Below are 19,066 nucleotides of genomic sequence, written 5' to 3'. Positions count from 1 at the left end.
CCGAAAGAGGACATAGTGTCGAAATCTTTGTATCGCTTGAACAACTGCAAGCGCTAGTTTTTGAACATAAGAATATTTTCTTTCTGTATCATTTAAGTTTTTACTTAAATAATATATAGGGTGTTCAATTCCATCGAATTCTTGAACTAAAACCATTGCGATGGTCGTATCTGCTGCAACCAGATACAGGTTAAAATCTCTTTGATAATCGGGGGCGTACATTAATGATGCTTTCATTAAGGAATCTTTTAAAGCATCAAAGGAAGCTTGTGCAACCTGATCCCAGACGAAGGGTACCTCCTTTTCCAAAAGACGTGTATAACCTTTAGCAAGTTCGGCGTAATTTGGAATGAACCTCCTCAGAAAGTTTGCTTTCCCTTGGAGTTTCTGAATCTGAAGCAAATTTGAAGGTGGAGGCAAATTTATGATTGCCTGTACCTTGCACGGGTCGAGACGAATCCCATCCTTGGAGACTACATAGCCAAGTAAACGACTAGAACTGACGCAAAATACACATTTGTGTGGATTGAGTCGTATCTTGTAGTGTCGGCAATGTAGAAATATCGCTCTTAAATGCTGCGGATGATCAGTCCGCTTTCGCGAATGAGCCGGAAGGTCATCGAGGTATGGTTGAACGATGTTTTTGATGTCATGGAAGGCATAATTCATTTCCCTCTGAAACGTCGCCCCTGCGTTCTTTAAACCAAAGGGTAATTTTCGATATGCGAATGTGCCCCATGGACAAATGAATGCATCCGGCGCATTCATCAGTTATCTGGTCGATGAAGGGTGCAGGGTAGTTGTCTTTTGGACAAGCTTGATTTACATCCCTATAGTTGACACACACTCTAATTGTCCCTTGTTTCTTCATAACGTGCACAATATTTGATACCCAATCGGTTAAAGGAACCGGGTAGATGAAACCAGCATGGAGAAGTTTTTCAACTTCTGCCTTAATGGCAGCGGCTTTCTTGGGGTGCACCTGCCTGAGCCGTTGTCGTACCGGTTTGACATCTGGATACATCTTAATTTCGTGTTCAATGATACTCGAGTCGATGCCTGGCATTTCACTATATGACCAAGCAAAGACATCTCTGAATTCGCGAAAAAGAGCATTATATATTTCCAGTTCTGAAGGAGAACAACATTTGCCAACATAAATATTCTCTACAACATCTGTTTTAGTCGAGATATTTATGGCTATAGTCTCTTCAATGTTGGATAAGTTTCGCTCGGAATCCACCGTATTTACAGTATTTGAAAGGAATTCAAAAACTGAAGGATGATAAAGGTCATCTTGAGTATCTTCTTCATAATCCGGAAGAAGGGAACAATGGTGGCAATCATTCCATGGTGCCCCTTCAATCAACATTGATTGTACAATTCCTTCGTCAGTTCCATGCACTCGCGACCAAGGATCTGAAGGGGTACCATCTTCTGTAGACCTATCTATCCAAATGCTTGACGAGCGTTGATTCGGGTTTGCCTCCCATGCTAGAGACATTGATTTCTATAATACTTCTATTGGGCTTGGGGGCAAAACCATTGCATGATCCATGTTGATATCATTTTCTGAAATCTTTGTGGAAGATATCATATTGCAGGTTCCTATCGACGCTACTTCCGCCAGATTGATTGGAGGTGGAAGAGCGAAAGTTCCCATTAGTATAGGATCTTTGAGTAGGCCTACTCCGATATTCTGAAGCGAATGGGGGCTTCCATGGATCATGGGAATGCTTCCTGTAACTTGTGAGCAATTGGGGAGGAAGTTTTGTTGGTCGACGATTGTAACCCCCCCTTGAAAGGGAAATGCAATCTTTCTGAAATAGGTCGACACAATAGCTGCCATGGCATATATCCACGGTCTTCCTAGTAGGATGTTGTAATCAAGATTCCCATCGATGACTTCAACATCTATTTCTATTGTTTTTCCCCCTAGTTCAACCTTCAAGTTATTTAGGATACCATATGGGGTATATGTCCTTCCGTCGAATGCTTTTAACGTCGTCGAAGATCGCGACAAGGTTGGAGATCCTAAAGTTTTACAGCAACTCATCGACATAATACATGTAGATGCCTCCTCATCAATAATTGTTCGATGAACAGTTTTGTTGAGGGCTTTCACTTGAATAAGGAAAGCTAGTTGGGCTGGTAACTGAGGATCGTATCCTTTGTGGTCGAAAGATACAATATTGGAATCCTTAGGATCAACCCCACCAATGGCTGATAACAAAGCCTGCCTTTGGGATGGGAAATTTTGTAGCACCTCAAGAGTCGACATAGCGGATGGCGATTGGGCCAAATCTTCCACTATGTTATAATGTTGCGCCGCTCTAGCATGGGGATTAAACGTTGACTTGTGTACTACTCCCTTTGGCAGTTTTATTGTTAATTCAGGAACGATGGGCGGTACAACTTCTGTCGAAGTTGTTGTCGAACTACTTGGTTGATCTTTATCCTTGTCGTTCGACAGTTGCGGATTCCCGTAATCTTTGTTCCTTGTCGAAATCAAAGCATCATTTTGCTATTTCGAAATCGACAACATTAGCACTTGAGACGGGGAAGCATTTCCACTATCAACCATATTTGTTCCTGGATTTGGAAACGGATCAGTTAACACAGCTGAGGTTTTCGAACTTTTAAAGAATTTCTTAAGCTCAACTTTGTATGGACATTCTTTCGTCCAATGATCCTCGTCACATATTCGACACCCGAAAGGGGGTTTCCTATTTCCAAGAGGGTTTGAAGAAGTTTTTTCAGGAGATGACTCATCCTGTTTCTTCTTCTTCCCTTTTCCTTGTTTCTTCTTGCTTCCTGGTTGTTTGGTTTCTTTGCCCTTATCTGTCGATACGGCATTTACTTCCGAAGCAAGAATTTCGTCTTTTGCATTTTGATCTGAAATCTTACGGGCTTTCTTGGACGTAGCCTTTGTCGATTTCGCATTTTTCGTGCCAATCACGCCATTGCCGGCGTGAGAGTCATTGTTTGATTTAGGAGGAGGAGGAATTGAGAATTCCGGTCTAGGGGCGTCAGGTATTTTGTCGTAGAGCGTGCGAGACTGAGTATAGACCAAGTCCAGATATTGCGCACGAGCGATGATTTGCTCTTCTGTTACGACTCCCCCCTTTGCCACATCTTCCGTGATTGTAGGAAGTAAGGATTTGATAAACCATTCAGCTAATAGCTGATCGGGAACGTACATTTTTACCATCCTATGACGATGTCGCCACTCATGTATATGATCAGATATGTGAGTGGTGTTGTCTATTTGAAGTTGGTTAGGAGTTCCGTTCCCGTTTCATACCTTATCGGTAATTGAAAATGGGTTAAGAAAGTCGTGGCTAAGGTACTGAAGTTGTCGAACGAAGCTCTAGGAAATTCAATATACCATTTTGCCGCTGGACCCGTTAACGTCCTCTGAAAAAGGCGAAGCCTTATCGAATCATCGTTTAGGGTGTTTGATGAACACCATAGATGAAATGTCATCACGTGATTTGATGGATCTTCACCTGGATTTCCATTAAATTTAGGAATATCTTATGGAAGTTTATGAGGGATCTCTGGCCACCAAGGGGCGTAAGCAATTGGATCGTTTGTTAACCAGTGTAAATCAGGTAACTCTAAAGTTGCCACGAATGGTAACTGTTGATTCAGGTTAGGTGAAGCATACCCAGGATATGATGGAATTGCCTGAGCAGTTGGCCTTTGCATACCAGCATAATGTAGTTGATGCTGGTACGACTGATACGGTTGGTGGACATGACCATTGTAAAGTGGTTGATTTTGACCGTTTTGAATGTACGGCTGTCCACTGTTTGCAAAGATCTGCTGCTCAGAACCTTGGTATACTTGTTGGAATTGTTGTTGCTGGTATTGCACCAGCCACGGTTGTGAAGCCATGTTCTGTTGCGCTATACTAACGGTTGGACCAAGGTGTGGGGTAATTGTACCCGTTTTGACCTGTGTCACCCCACCAGTCGGCGATTGTGGTTGAGTCACAGGGTCAAGGGGATGTTGCATTACAACCTGAGAAATCTGAGGTTGACATACAATAGGGAGCGTTTGAACTTGTGACACTGTCACAATAGCTGGTGTAATCGGGATGTTCGACATAGGTACAAATTGTTGCATAGAATACACAACTCTTGGTTGTTGGGGTAGTATAGGTACCCAACCACTTGATGTAACTCTAGTATAACCTGAATACTGTTGTGAACTCCCGTATGGATATCCTCCTAGAGGGGGTAATGACAGGGCATACTGCCCCCCATACGGTGGTAATCCGGAACTCAAGGGGATTGTCTGCCCTTGGGGACTATATTGCCCAAATTGACCTCCAAATGGATCAATTTGGTGAGTCTCAACATAAGAGTTACCGGATATTATTCCGGAGGAACAAACAGGAACGGACCATACTGTCGAAATAGCCCCTGGATGGACTCCTTCTAGCGGTTGTGAGCTAGTCGGGACAGATGGTGCACCGGCAAAAATTGTCGGAGTGACGGCAAGGAGTTCTGCTGTCGCTGTGTCAGTCGACACAGTCCTAGATGTTGAGGGTTGTTCAGACATTTTGAGTCTATCCAAAATATCACCTAGCGATTCTACAGGAACTTCCACTGGTGGTAGACTAACTTCTGATGTCGAAGGAAATAGAATGACCCCGACTCCAAAATGTGTTGGAGTACTTGCTTGCGGATCTTTTACAATTTCCTCTATCGCAATCAAACCAGGTGGAAGGGGAAGACCGTCAGGTCCGTAAAATATTTCTGGTGCCGAAGAAGGGGTTGAATCGACAGCGACAGATGTTTTAGGAGCAAGACTCTCCGAACCGGTTGCAGATGGAACTGGTTCAGTAACACAAGTGTTTGCTCTCAGACTAGGATCAGTATCACTGTCCCTCTGTGGTTGTTGAACTTCTTCTGTAGAGGCAGGGTTTCCAGAAATGTTTGGAGTAATCGAAATCTCGGATGTTGTTGGAACACTTGTTCTAACTTTAATAGGAGATTTCGAACCGGTTAAACGAGTTCACTTTGCCCGTACTGTTTTCGATTCTGGAGACAAAGACAGTTGACTCGTAAGCCTCCGCGAACGATGGGGTTTCAATTGACTTTCTTCCACGATTGCAGATTACTCGATCAACTAAAATACAAAAGGGGAAATGTGTTTTTGAATTAAATGAATTTTAGACGCTTTAGACACAACTTGTTTTTTCAGTTTTTAAGAGTCGAGAAAAAACAAAAGATGACTCTAGTCTCCTTCGATTTTTAATGAGCCCGCAGTGACAAGTGCTCAAATGGACCTTTTCCGTTAAGGAGTCTAAAAAGGAACGAAAGGGACTGCTCTGGAGATCTAGGTAGAGGGTGTGCCAAACCAATCACAAAACTGTAGAATACGTTTTACGGTACGGCAGTCAATCTTCCCGAATGCTATGTTCGGTGCATTGCGATCAGTAGGGCGGCCGACACGGTTTCCTATGGATAAAACGTTTTAAGCCTATAGGGGTCTCCCAATATATACTCAACAGTACGTGGGAGCACAATCCGTACTGGCACTTATCGTCTCTCAGGAGGAATCACCCAACCATCAGTGAGGCCGACAGTCACCAGGTTTTACGACGCCGGAACACGTCTCTAGCCTAGACCTCTATGTTGTGCGTTAAGCTACAAAGCGTTGTTAAGTTCATTCAATTTATTTTAGGTTGATATTTCTTAGAATTTTGCCTTTTTGGATCACCATGAGATGTAGATGAAATTCGTAAATGCAATCTAAAGATGATAAGAAAGCATTTATCTCTTTTCAACAATGAAAATCCTAGCTACAAGGGGAAAAGAAAGACACAATCTTTTCTCAAAGAGAAAAGAGCACACTGTAAATGCACTTTTCCTAAATCAAACCATACAAACTATCAATATGAAAATGCACAAATGCATGTATTTGTTTTCACTTCCTTAATATTGATGCCTAAAAAGTAAGTTGATGTACAAATTTGAATTTGCTTTCAAGTGAAAAAACACAAACAAGCTTCTTTTTCAAAATCAAAAAGGTAGAGAAGATTACGACACTTTAAGATTTTGAAGTAAACACTTATTTCGACACTAGAAAGAGACAAATTCAAAACAAAGCAAAAGTAAAAAGTATAATCAACTGTCAACAGCAAAGGAACTTTCTCCTAAGATCAAAATCGACACTTACGACAGATCTAAATCTAAGGACGACAGTATGACTATTTCACTTTTCAATGGAAAATTGTGAATGATGTAACAAATACACAAAGAACACCTACAGTCTTTTTGTACAACTGAGGCGGAATTAAGGCAAAGAAAAGGGGTTTTCAGATAGGTACACACACTGATAACAGGATGCAAAAAACAGAGATAAAATTGAACACAAGGATGCAAAGAACCACAGCTGCACAGGGAAAAGGCTGATCAGCGCACTTGTTGCACAGAGAAATTGAATTGCAGTGCAGGTAGCCCTCTCGGGACCTGCGTTGAAATGCAGAACCTATTCACAGAGCCTGCGCTGAAGCAGAAACAAGAATTTTCTCTGGGTTCTGGGTCACGGTTTGCAGTTTAATCTATGGTTTTTGGTCGGATAAAAGCTATCAGTAAGGTACAATTAGAGGGATGATTTAAAGGAGGACTAAGAGCTATCACAAAGGGTAGTTAGAGCATTTGTGGATCAGTTGTTCAGACCATAAATAGGCCCAGTGAGTGGACTAGAGTGGCAGATCTCTACTTTGCATTTGTAAATGACAAATGCAGTTCGATTCGCCACTCCTAAGTTTATGAGAATAACAACAATAGAAACACAAATAAACTAACTAGATACGATCCCCAGTGGAGTCGCCATTCTGTTGTTGGGAAAAGTATCTATTCAGAATGCCCCTATCCCACTCTAAGGTGTGACAGTGCCTTAGCAACAAACAAGGAAAAACTACTTGAGTATTATTCTTTATGAAATGTAGACGAAGAGGAAGGATAAACTAACCTATGTCTTGCGCTAGTTTGTTGATCCGATCGCTCCTCTCTTCAATAGCTCCCAGCTCCCTGCTCCCTTACCGGCCCAGCTTCACCGAATTCCTGCAAGATCACAGAAGAGAGAAACTACATGAAGATATAGATTTACATTCATAAAAAGCTTAGGATCAGATTAAGCTAAACATGCAAATATAACAAAACATCATTGATACACAGCATGTAGGAGAAACTCAAATATTTTTATTGATATGATAAGAAAGTCCAAGAGGAGATACAACCAAGTGAGTCCCGATCCAAAATCTACCTCCCAGCAAAGGAATCCCTTCCTCACCTCCAACAAAGCATAAATCACCCAATGCACTAATCTCAATCTCAAACCAACAACAATTCTCTGCAAAGTACAAAATTCCAGCCTCTGGATCTCTGGGATGAGGGATCCATATATAGATGTAAGCAGAGAGGATGAGTCAGCTTATGTTTTGACTTGTGGCTTCCCTCTGTCAGTTCTTGCTTCCACTTGGAGACTGAGAGCCTCTTACTCATCAGTGGTCGAATTCAGTGAGGTAAGTGGCATTGGAGAAGATTCTGGAAGCTTCCATTGTCTCTCCACCTCGTTGAATGACTTTGCCACTTGTCATTTCCCACTCAACGCACCTGGGTAGTGCATTCAAGTGCATTGCAACGCACCTAGAAAATGTATTTGGGTGCTTTGCAACGCAGGCAGCTAGTGGAGCTTCTGAATTGATCCTGATTTGACTAGTTTTGAGTAGTTTCTGGTGGAGAACTTCTGGGAGAAGTTGTCATTGGTTGACCTTGTTCCTTTAGGGGCAGGAACAACACTTTTAGGGACTTTGGATCCCTTGGATTATGGACATTTCATGCTTAGAGCTGTAAGGCACAAAAATGTGTATAACAAAGTCGATGATCAAGGAGGCTCCATCACACTGAGATGATGTACAGGACAGAGCCCTGAGGAAAGATCAAATTTGTGATTTTCCCGAAAAACTTGGAGTCGTCGAGAGAACTTTGTAAAAGGGTCCTGCATGTTGCATACATTGAGCTCTAGGAGCTTTGGGGGGCTTGCAGTTCTATTGGAACAACATACGACCACAGAGTGACTCACCCTCCCCTAGTGGTGCGCACTGAAACAAGATGATTCGCTCTCTTATAGGACAAGATGATTCGCTCTCTTGTGGGACAAGATGATTCACTCTCTTGTGTAGCAGGATGATTAGTTCTCCTGTGAGGCCTGGATTGATGTGTTCTCCATGGTGATTGTAGCAGGATTGATGTGTTCTCCTGTGAGGCCTGGATTGATGTGTTCTCCATGGCAGCCTGGATTGATGTGTTCTCCATGGCGATTGTATCAGGATTGATGTGTTCTCTTGTGAGGACAGGATTGATTAAGTTCTCCTGTCGAGGCATCCTACCCATGCAGTCTGGGACTCATGGGAAGTACCTCTCATCTGATCAATGAGCAGGGAAATGAAGTTAGGGACCATAGTAATACCGATGGATGCATCGTTGTATCTACAGTACTCCCTATGCTAGGATGTCCTCCATTGATCTGGGATCAATGATACTGGTCTGGGACCAGTGGTAGGAGTTGTACATTCTATGACGTTGACTTCGAGTCGGCTGAGACTGGTCTGGGACCAGTGGTACATACTCCGAGACTAGCTTCATGTCAGTGCAGTACTGGTCTGGGACCAGTGGGAGTGGTACATACTATGACACTGACTTGGGGTTGGTTGAGACTGGTCTGGGACCAATGGTACACTCTCTGTGACTGCGATACTGGTCTAGGACCAGTGGTAGGAGTGGTACTTACTATGAAGCTGACTTCGGGTCAGTTGAGACTGGTTTGGGACTAGTGGTATGCACTCTGAGACTGACTTCAGGTTAGTGGAGAATGATATGACTCATTCTTGATCAATTCTTCTTCTTCATAGTTCAGCGGAGATGAGCATAGCAGAGCAGAGCCAGCAGTGTTGAGCAGAGCAGAGCTAGCAGAGCCAGCAACGCTGAGCAGAGCAGAGTCGAGCCAGCAGAGCTGAGTTGAGCAGAACAGAGCCAGTAGAGCTGAGCAGAGCAAAGCGGCAGAGCCAGCAACGCTGAGCAGAGTAGAGCTAGCAGAGCCAGCAGCGTTGAGCAGAACAGAGCTGAGCAGACCAGAGCAAAGCTAGCAGAGATGAGTAGAGCCAGCAGAGCTAGGCAGAGTAGTGCAAGGCACTAATGGCAGAGATAGTACAATCATACATATGGATCAGCGGATGAGTTCTCCCTAGTTGAGAGGGAGTGTTAAATTGGAAAATAGGGCCAAACTCCATGTGGGTTAGCTTATTTCTAGTAGCTGATATTTTTATTGGATCCCTCTCGTCGAGAGGTGTAGGATTGATCCAAATATCATCCGATTCCGATAAGTATTTATGGAGATATGAATTTATTTTGTCTATGTAACTATTCAAGCTGACCAGCTCTTATGTAGGATCTAGAAGCCCAACCGATGTGTCTATTCATCATCCTCATTTTAGTATAAATAGATGAGTATTTGATGTCATTTTAAATATGTATCCTTGAGGTGATCTCCTCTCCACGTCTGGGTTTTTGGAAGGAGAGAACCAAAAGATACGTTGGCCTTATGGTGATGCCCTAGCCGCAGGTCGATCTATGCAGCAAACAGAGACACCTACACATTGTCAGATAGAGATATCTCATACGCTAGAATGGAAGACATTATACGAAATTATGGAGACCCAGTCACAGTCATAAAGGATCTCAACGCAGTAACTGAAGCTATCTTACACATTGTTGCACGTTGTTCACAAGTCTTCTCATACGCTCTGGTAGCATGGTTATACATGGAAACATATATATGCAGTCTATGTATGGAACCGCAGCAAATACCCTAAGAAGACGCTGGATAGTCATACGCTAATATAAACATTGGACGCTGGGCAAATGCTGGACAGTCTTACTCATGTGCTGGATAGTTTTATATACGCTGGACAGTCTCACATATACTATGGGAAATAATATAAACCTTGAACGCAGTTAAGGCAACACATAAGTAATGTATGCAGTAAATCAACAACCCTCATCTACGCAAGTTAAGGAGGCTTCATGAATGCTTACACGCAGTCATATACGCTCAAGATGGAGGCCCAAACGCTGTCAAACCCTAGCCGCAATAAGGAATGAAATAGAAAACACAGTTGTTCATGGTTATATGCAGTCAAAGGTTATGCAGGGCATAAATATTAATACGCTCGTGGTGAAGCATAAAGGCTGTCAACACAATATATAAATGGAAACGCTGTCAACGTAATATATATTGGAACGCAAGTTAATATGCCACGTGGCTCATATGACTGTCATAGAAGATATATATACATATATATATATATATATATATATATATATATACATATATATATACGTTGTAGAACATAGTCATATGCAGTCCATTCTGGGTACACACAGGTCCATACAAAGAACGCACAGTCATACATTGCAGTTATGGTCACATACATTCGTTGGACAATCCTGTATATACGCTAACGCAGTCACATACATATATGGAATGCAATCATGTATTGAAGACTGTACATATGAATGCAGTCAAAGTAATAAAGGCTGTAATAAAGACTGTACATATGATCACAGGATGGCAATATACATATATACGCTGGGGTGATACAAGTTATACGATGTATGCACATATCTTCTAAACTATGCTCATATATACATGACAAGGTATATGCAGGTTATGGCAATAAATATCTATGCAGGCAGAAGGACGTATTATCATAAGGATGCAGTTATGATATAATGATGCATGGGCAGTATGAGAAGTATGATGCATATGGGTAGTATGAAGCAGCATAATGCATATATCATGTGCATCATAATGAATTAGATCATGTGTATGGGTAGAACAATGATGCATGGAGCATGAACAACATCATTGTAAATATAATCATGAGAATGGTACAATTGTGATGAATGATGCAACGGGCAGCATCATGATGGTGCTACACAGTTAGGTGCAGATGCAGAACAATGATAGGTGAAGGAGTCACCTTGAGAATCAGTTGAAGCAGAATGTCTTCAACTGATCTCATCATTTTATGAAATGATCTATGCTAGATCTAGATAAGTCAATGTGTTGACTTCTGTTGATGTACTCTCTCTCTCTTTCTCTGCTGAACTTTGAAGATAAAAGAAGATTTGATCAAAGGGTTTCCCCACACATTGTGGGGTTTGTCCCTGGATTGCGCCATATCTTGTGTCCTCTTGTCTTGGCTTGTCTTCTATGTTTTATATTTATGTTCTATCTGCAATTTATCATAATGCTGATGTGATTGCTAACTGTGAAAATTTAAATAAATTGCTCTAGCATAGAACATACCCAAAACTTAACAAAAATAGGCTTGGAGAGAGGCACCATCTATTGTGAGTGCACTTTGTGGTATGGCTATGAGATTGCCTCGCCTTAAGTTGTAATTGTGACTTTGGGTGAATCAGGATGTATAATGCTTGAGAAACATACGCAAGAAACCACTGAAGGTGAAATCAGATGTAAATATTGTGTTGGAGTCACTACAGAAGAAAGCCAAAGGACTAAGTAGCAACCTACCTATTTCAGTTTCTTCAGAGGTAGGAAGCCTTGAAACAGATGGGATAGGGAAAATCTATGGGAGATTGCTTGTAGGAAACAGTGAAGCTATGCCTCCTTCAGAAATTTTTGACACTACCGGAGCAGGGGATGGATTTATTAGTGCCGTATTATATGCTAGTTGGAGGAATCACTTTTGTGGGTATTAATCAGGGAGGCGTTTACGTTGCTCCAAATGGAGTCCCACGAAGTTTTTGAAGATCATGGGCATTTTGGGACAGTTTCGATGTTAGAAGTGCATGAATGCAGGTTGAAGGATATTGAGAAAATGAAGCAAGATGCAGATGTAGATTTTGATCCTAGTGCACCATACTCTTCTTCAATGGATAATGTGCCATTAAAGGTTCTATTTGGAGTACCTAATGTAAAGATGCGTCTGTATCCAACACAGGAGAAGAAGACAACACAGACAGATTTATCTTCTCCCAAGGGTCATGTTGATTCATCTGACTCAGTCAGAACCAAACTGAGAGAATCATTGGCATCTGCTTTGGCTATGGTATGGGATGAACAATCTAAAAGGGATGTAAAAATGGAAAATAATTTACAGATTGAATCAACAGTCTTGAACAAGGATGGGAGCATGGATTATAATGTTGTTAAAATGGAAGACCCCGAGTTGAGCGCCATGACTGACAAATATTGTCAAGAGGAATCATCTGGAACTTTGAAGCGAGGTAGGGAAGATTTTGAACAGAATCAAGTTTTGGTAGAAACAACAGTTTCATCATGTTGCTTAAGACAAGGTTCACACCAGGAACAAAATGAAATTCAGATTAACTCTGAGTTAAATGTAACATACAACGGTGCGGCACACTGAACAAGCGCGGTGCATTGGGAACCTTTACACAGTGTAATTTTACACTGGCGCGGCGCACCCACATGGCGTGGCGCACTGGGAAGCTTACGCGGCGCACAGAGCTAGAACATTGAATCTTTTGCTATGTCACTTTGGAATTAAACGAAACAATCTTCTCTTCTCCAAGTAGGTTATAGTTGTCTTGTAATCGCCATTGAGCAGAATTTGGTATTGATTGGGAGAGAAAAATATGACACCGATGAGGATGAACCATTGTCCGATTTCCTTAAACGGGCAAATTTGTGCAAGAAACTAAAAATTACAACTGTCTCCGAGGAGTTTCAATTTTTTATGGGTTGGGACTGGTGGAACTCTCTTTCCCGTCATCAAAGGCAAATTCAAAACTATTTTTTCATTAAAAAATTAGTTTTTATTGAAGAGGTAAAAGGGAAGGTGAATAGTCATTGATCGACAGCCAAATTAGAACGCAGAATATCTACCATGGCAGACAGTTAGGAAACGGATTGCCTATTTTTGTCTTTAGTCATGATTCAATGAGATTCGTGCTACAATTTTCGCTTTTTCATTGGTCATCAGATATTTTCAAGTGGAATAATGTAACGTTGTTCTGTCTTCAGAATAGATGGACAGCTCTTTTTCTATCTTCATCATTTTAGTTGAAACCTCTCCCTCATTTCTGGTCGATCCATTTCCTCATAGTGGAGCTTATTTATTGTCTTAAAAAATCATTTGAAAAAGGTTAGAATTTCTGGGAAAGGTGTGGAGGAAGAAACTCAGTGCTTTCACTGTGCAGTTTGGCTAGGAGATTAATAAAAATGATGCAGATCTGATTCATGAGATCCCTGTGGTGTGAGTTTAGCAATGTGTTTTTTCTCTGTTTCATATGTATCCTGTTATGCTTACAGTTCATTCATTAAGCATTTCCAGTTGAATGTTTTTTAAGTGAGAAAGGTAGAATCCATTTTATTGCTCTGCCTTGGAAAAACGTTCATCCTCTGTGTGTCTTCTTCTGTTTGAAAAGGATTCATCAGTTATGCCCTTTTCAACCTCTCAACAGTATTTCCACTCCATATTACTTAAAATCAGATTGCTAAACCTCCCGCCTATCTTGCCTCGCGAAATATTATGTATCTTTGGTTTAATTTCTTAGCTCAGGCTGTCCTTTGGTTCCATACAGCCCAAAAAAATTAGTCATTCAATCAATTACCTCTTTCATATCTATTTACTAGCGTAAAATTAGCATTCATTGTAAGTCATCTCAGACCCTGTTGTTTATTTTTACTGAGTGTGACCCGAAGAGAGCCCTCTCCTGTTCTGGTAGGGCTAGCTACCAGACTGAGCATGGTTTATGTTTTCCTAAATGTTGCCTTCCTTTAGCCTAAGGCAGATTTAGGCACTAACATAGTGGCTACTCCACTAGGGAAGAAAATGGTTTGCTTGTAGATTTTCTTTCCCTAGTACATATCTCAAGTTCAGAGCTGATTGTTCATGGTAAAAACGATCAGACATAAGAAGGCTAAAATCATTCACCTGGCGACTCCATCCACTGAAGAATCCAACAATCAATCCTTCATGGTGACTCCACTACAGAGAGATCCGTAGCTTTGTTATTTTCAAGATGGAACAGGTTGCAAGAAGATATGCTCCTATGAGCCGAGATCACATTCCAGGTTTTCCAAATAAAATTTCGAAGGTAGATTGGTCAAAGAATTTGCCTACGTTTAAGGATGATGGTAGGAAGGACGCTGCTTTACATCTAGTTTGATTTCACATGCATATTCGCAAGTTGAAAGTTGATTTTCCTGAAGATTGCTTGATGAAGATACTCCTAGCCACTCTGGAAGGTGAAGCCCAATCTTGGTATGAAAATTTGCCGCCTGCCTGTATTTACTGTTTAAAGGGATTTCATGCCATGTTTATTGAGAAGTATAAAGACTCTTATCCATCATTAAATTTAGTTCATGACTATTGCAAGCATGCGTATGGTTTTATTGAAAGCCTTGAAAAATATTATGAGGATGATAATTTCATGGATGAAGAGATCATGGAAGCCTTGTATGAAAATCCATTTCAGCAGCATAAAGACGATCATGACAAATTGCAGCAGGATCAAGATTTTAGTACGGTGAAAGATGAAGGAATTTTGCATCTTGACAGTCAACAGGAATTACATGAAATGGATTAACAGTATGAGGAAAATTTGTATACACCTTCACTTGAAATTAATGAAGACAATCACTATTTGAGTAGAAGAAAACAAAAAGTATTATCTCCTCTGTCTAAATATGAGATAGATCAACTCTTGAATGGTCATGGTCTAGCTCAAGTTAACGCAGATCTGTAGTGTGCACATGGTCAAGAAGGTGATGGTGGAACTTCTTCCTCTTTTGAAAATGATGACAGTCATGTAAGTAGCTTTATAGATCAGCAGGTTGAAGAGTTCCATATGGCTAAAAGTGAGGTAAGAGAAAGTGTCGTTTCAGATCTATCCATGAAAGAAAACAACATGCAGGGAAGTCAAGTATCAATGCCAGAATGTGATAACGTTACGTTAGTCATTTCAGATCTAGATTCAGATTGTGATGACCAAGAATACCTAATACTGAATCCCATGAAGGAGAACTCTGCTGCTGAAATCATCTGGGATGAAGAAGACAGAGTTATGGATCCAAATGTTCTCATGTCATCAGAACACAGTCTTCATGAAGAGGTAATCCAGTCAGCTCATGAACAACAAGATGAGATCTTTGCTCAAGTAAGTGAAAAAGTTCCTCTGGATGAATTTATGGTAGATGATAGAAATGTTAGTGTTGGGTTTCAAGAATCATCTGAAGTTGCTTTTCTCATGATTGATGGATGTGATGAATGTAATGAGAATCTGGCTGTCATATCATATCAAGATGATCAAAAATATATTCAGACTATAGCCAATCAGACCATTCAGGACTGCCTTTCAGATTCTTCCTCATATGTCTCATGTTTTGAAATGTTCTTTGAAGAGGAGATCTGCTTATCTACTTGTTCAGAATTTTCTGAGGACCAGGAACATACTTTTACTGAAGTACATTATGAAGGAAGATCAGAATCAAAAGAGAAAGACACCATGTTTCTTCAGCAGGAGGTAAATCTTCATGTTTTTCAAGATCCTCTGGCAAATTTGTTGCAATCAGCTGTGAAGGTGATTATTGCAGTATTCAGTGATGAAGGAGATCATGGTCAATCATGTTTTTGGATGCCCAATTACCAGTATATGTTGTTGACCAGGAGATCAAATCAGGAGAATCAATCAAGAAGGCATCTGCCTGATTGGTTACATTGGAAGTCCCACTATACATAATTGTACATATTTCATCAGTATGCAGGTGGTTGTCATCATGATTTCGAATCTTGATGGACTGCTGCCATTGAACAAGTTCCGTGAGTTCTTGTTTTAGTTAAGTCAGTCATGAGTCATTTCCTTTTGCATTGAGTCAGTTTTTTCAGTCATGTTGGTTTCATAATTAAGTTGGTTTGAGTCAAGTTTCAGTCAATAAATGAGTCGAAGTCTAGTGTTGTTTGTTGAAATAATGGACTTCATAGCCCATTGGATGAATGCACTGTCTGCTGACCCAAAGATCTGCAGTTCGTGGCACCTCCAAGGAGCTGGAGCTACCATCCCCATTAGAGCCAATGTTAGAGTCGGTCTTGTTAGTCCTCCATCAGAGATCAAAACTCTTTTTGCATTTCATTTTTAGGTGTCTCGCTCAATTCACCCAATTGCATTTCGCTAGGGGCATGCCATTATCTGACAGAAGGGTCTCTTCACTTGTTTCCCTCATGTTTGTACCTGTTGGGTTGGTAAAAAATTTCTCAAATTTCATCAAAGTTCATTTCACGTCATTTGTAGTCATAGATGCTATTTTGGTCCAGAAAAGAGTCATTTCACTTTCTAGGTCTAGGGTTTGTCTTCAGAATGTTGAATAATGCCCACAGGACATGAGGATGTTTTCAATAAGTTTTCAGTTCAAGATTTTCATCATTAATAATGCTGAAGGATATTTCTTCTTCAAAACTCTGTTTTGAAGAAGAAATCATCAAGTTTGTTTAATACATGATTGTTAAGGTTTTTCAAGTTCTGCAGTTCTTCAGGCAGCCCTGGTCATCTTGCCAGGTTTCAACAGCTCCTATCCCTGCAGAAAATCAACCAAGAAAAGTCATCATTTCAAGCCAAAATCAGAATGGAAATTAAAACACATCTGTAGTATAATTTTCTCTATTTGCATAAGAATCTTGCACTGTAGTTTCTAGATCCAATTTTGTTGTGACATTGCCAAAGGACGGAGTCTAATCAACCTATAAGAGGGCCGAATATATTGTTTTTCACCAACACTAGGAAAGTCAAGTTATTTATCATTCAGGGGACCAGTTCCAAGAAGATTTGCTACCACCACCAGCTAATATTGAAGTTATAATGTCCAGACTTGAGGGCTTGCAGTAGTTGAGATTAAATATATGGTGGTTGTAATTTTCAGATCCAAGGAAACGTAAATAAGGAACCTGTTCCAGATATATTTATGCTCAGAATTTCAAGGTATTATGGCCGCATTGATGAGGGAACCATAGAGATTAAGTAGCCAACACTTCACATACATTATTGTTGATACACAAATGCTACAAGAAGGGAGTTGCCAATCTTAGTAGATGCTGAAAGAAAGAGAGAAGGTCTGGATGAATTGCTCACAATGACAGATTATGTTGTGTGCTCAGCAAATTTTCCTCAGCCAGAGAGGTGGGATACTGCATATTGTTGTCATGCTTCTGCTATATGTTCGGGCAATTGTAAAATAGGCCTGGACAGAGGCACCATCTATTGCAAGTGCACTTCTTGGTATGGCTCTGAGATTGCCTCGCCTTAAGTTTGTAATTGTGACTTTGGGTGAAGAAGGATGTATAATGCTTGAGAAACATACGCAAGAAACCACCGAAGGTGAAATTTCAGATGTAAATATTGTGTTGGAGTCACTACAGAAGAAAGCCAAAGGACTAAGTAGCAACCTACCTATTTCAGTTTCTTCAGAGGTAGGAAGCCTTGAAGCAGATGGGATAGGGAAAATCTATGGGAGATTGCTTGTAGGAACCAGTGAAGCTATACCTCCGTCAGAAATTGTTGACACTACCGGAGCAGGGGATGGATTTATTGGTGCCGTATTATATGCTAGTTGGAGAAATCACTTTTGCGGGTATTGATCAGGGAGACGTTTACATTGCTCCAAATGGAGTCCCACGAACTTTTTGGAGATCATGGGAATTTTGGGACAGTGTCGATGTTGGAAGTGCATGAATGCAGGTTGAAGGATATTGAGAAAATGAAGCAAGATGTAGATGTAGATTTTGATCCTAGTGCACCATACTCTTCTTCAATGGATAATGTGCCATTAAAGGTTCTATTAGGAGTACCTATCGTAAATATGCGTCAATCTCCAACACAGGAGAAGAAGACAACATAGACAGATTTATCTTCTCCCAAGGGTCATGTTGACTCATCTAACTCAGTTAGAACCAAACTGAGAGAATCATTGGCATCTGCTTTGGCTATGGTATGGGATGAACAATCTAAAAGGGATTTAAAACTGGAAAATAATTTATAGATTGAATCAACAGTCTTGAACAAGGATGGGAGCATGGATTATAATGTTGTTAAAATAGAAGACCTTGAGTTGAGTGCCATGACTGACAAATATTTTCAAGAGGAATCATCCCGAACTTTGAAGCGAGGTAGGGAAGATTTTGAACAGAATCGGGTTTTTGCAGAAACAATAGTTTCGTCATGTTGCTTAAGAAAAGGTCCACACCAGGAACAAAATTAAATTTAGATTAACTCTGAGTTAAATGTACCATACAATGGCGTGGCACATTGGGCGCCTTTACACAGTGTAATTTTACACTGGCGCGGTGCACCCACATGGTGCGGCGCACAGAGCCAGAACACTGAATCTTTTGCTATGTCACTCTGGAATCAAACGAAACGATCTTCTCTTCTCAATGTAGGTTCTAGTTGTCTTGTAATCGCCATTGAGCAACATTTGGTGTTGATTGGGAGAGAAAAATATGACTCCGATGAGGATGAACCACTGTCCAATTTCCTGAAACGGGCAAAGTTGTGCAAGAAACTAAAAATTACAGCTGTCTCCAAGGAGTGTCAATTTTTTATGGGTTGGGACTGGCGGAACTCTCTTTCCCGTCATCAAAGGCAAATTCAAACTATTTTTTCATTAAAAAATTAGTTTTTATTGAAAAGGTAAAAGGGAAGGTGAACAGTCATTGATCGACAGCCAAATTAGAACGCAAAATATCTACCACGGCAGAGAGCTAGGAAATGGATTGCCTATTTTTTTCTTTAGTCATGATTCAATGTGATTCACGCTACAATTTTTGCTTTTTCATTGGTCATCAGAGATTTTCAAGTGGAATAATGTAATGTTGTTCTGTCTTCAGAATAGATGGACAACTCTTTTTCTATCTTCATCATTTTAGTTGAAACCACTCCCTCATTTCTGGTCAATCCATTTTCTCATAGTGGAGTTTATTTATTGTATTAAAAAATCATTT

The sequence above is a fragment of the Pinus tabuliformis genome, chromosome 5_1 (assembly GCF_031772625.1).
Source record: "Pinus tabuliformis cultivar Carrire ecotype Pingquan chromosome 5_1, CPIR1, whole genome shotgun sequence".
NCBI lineage: Eukaryota > Viridiplantae > Streptophyta > Pinopsida > Pinales > Pinaceae > Pinus > Pinus tabuliformis.
This window is presented reverse-complemented; position numbering follows the sequence as displayed.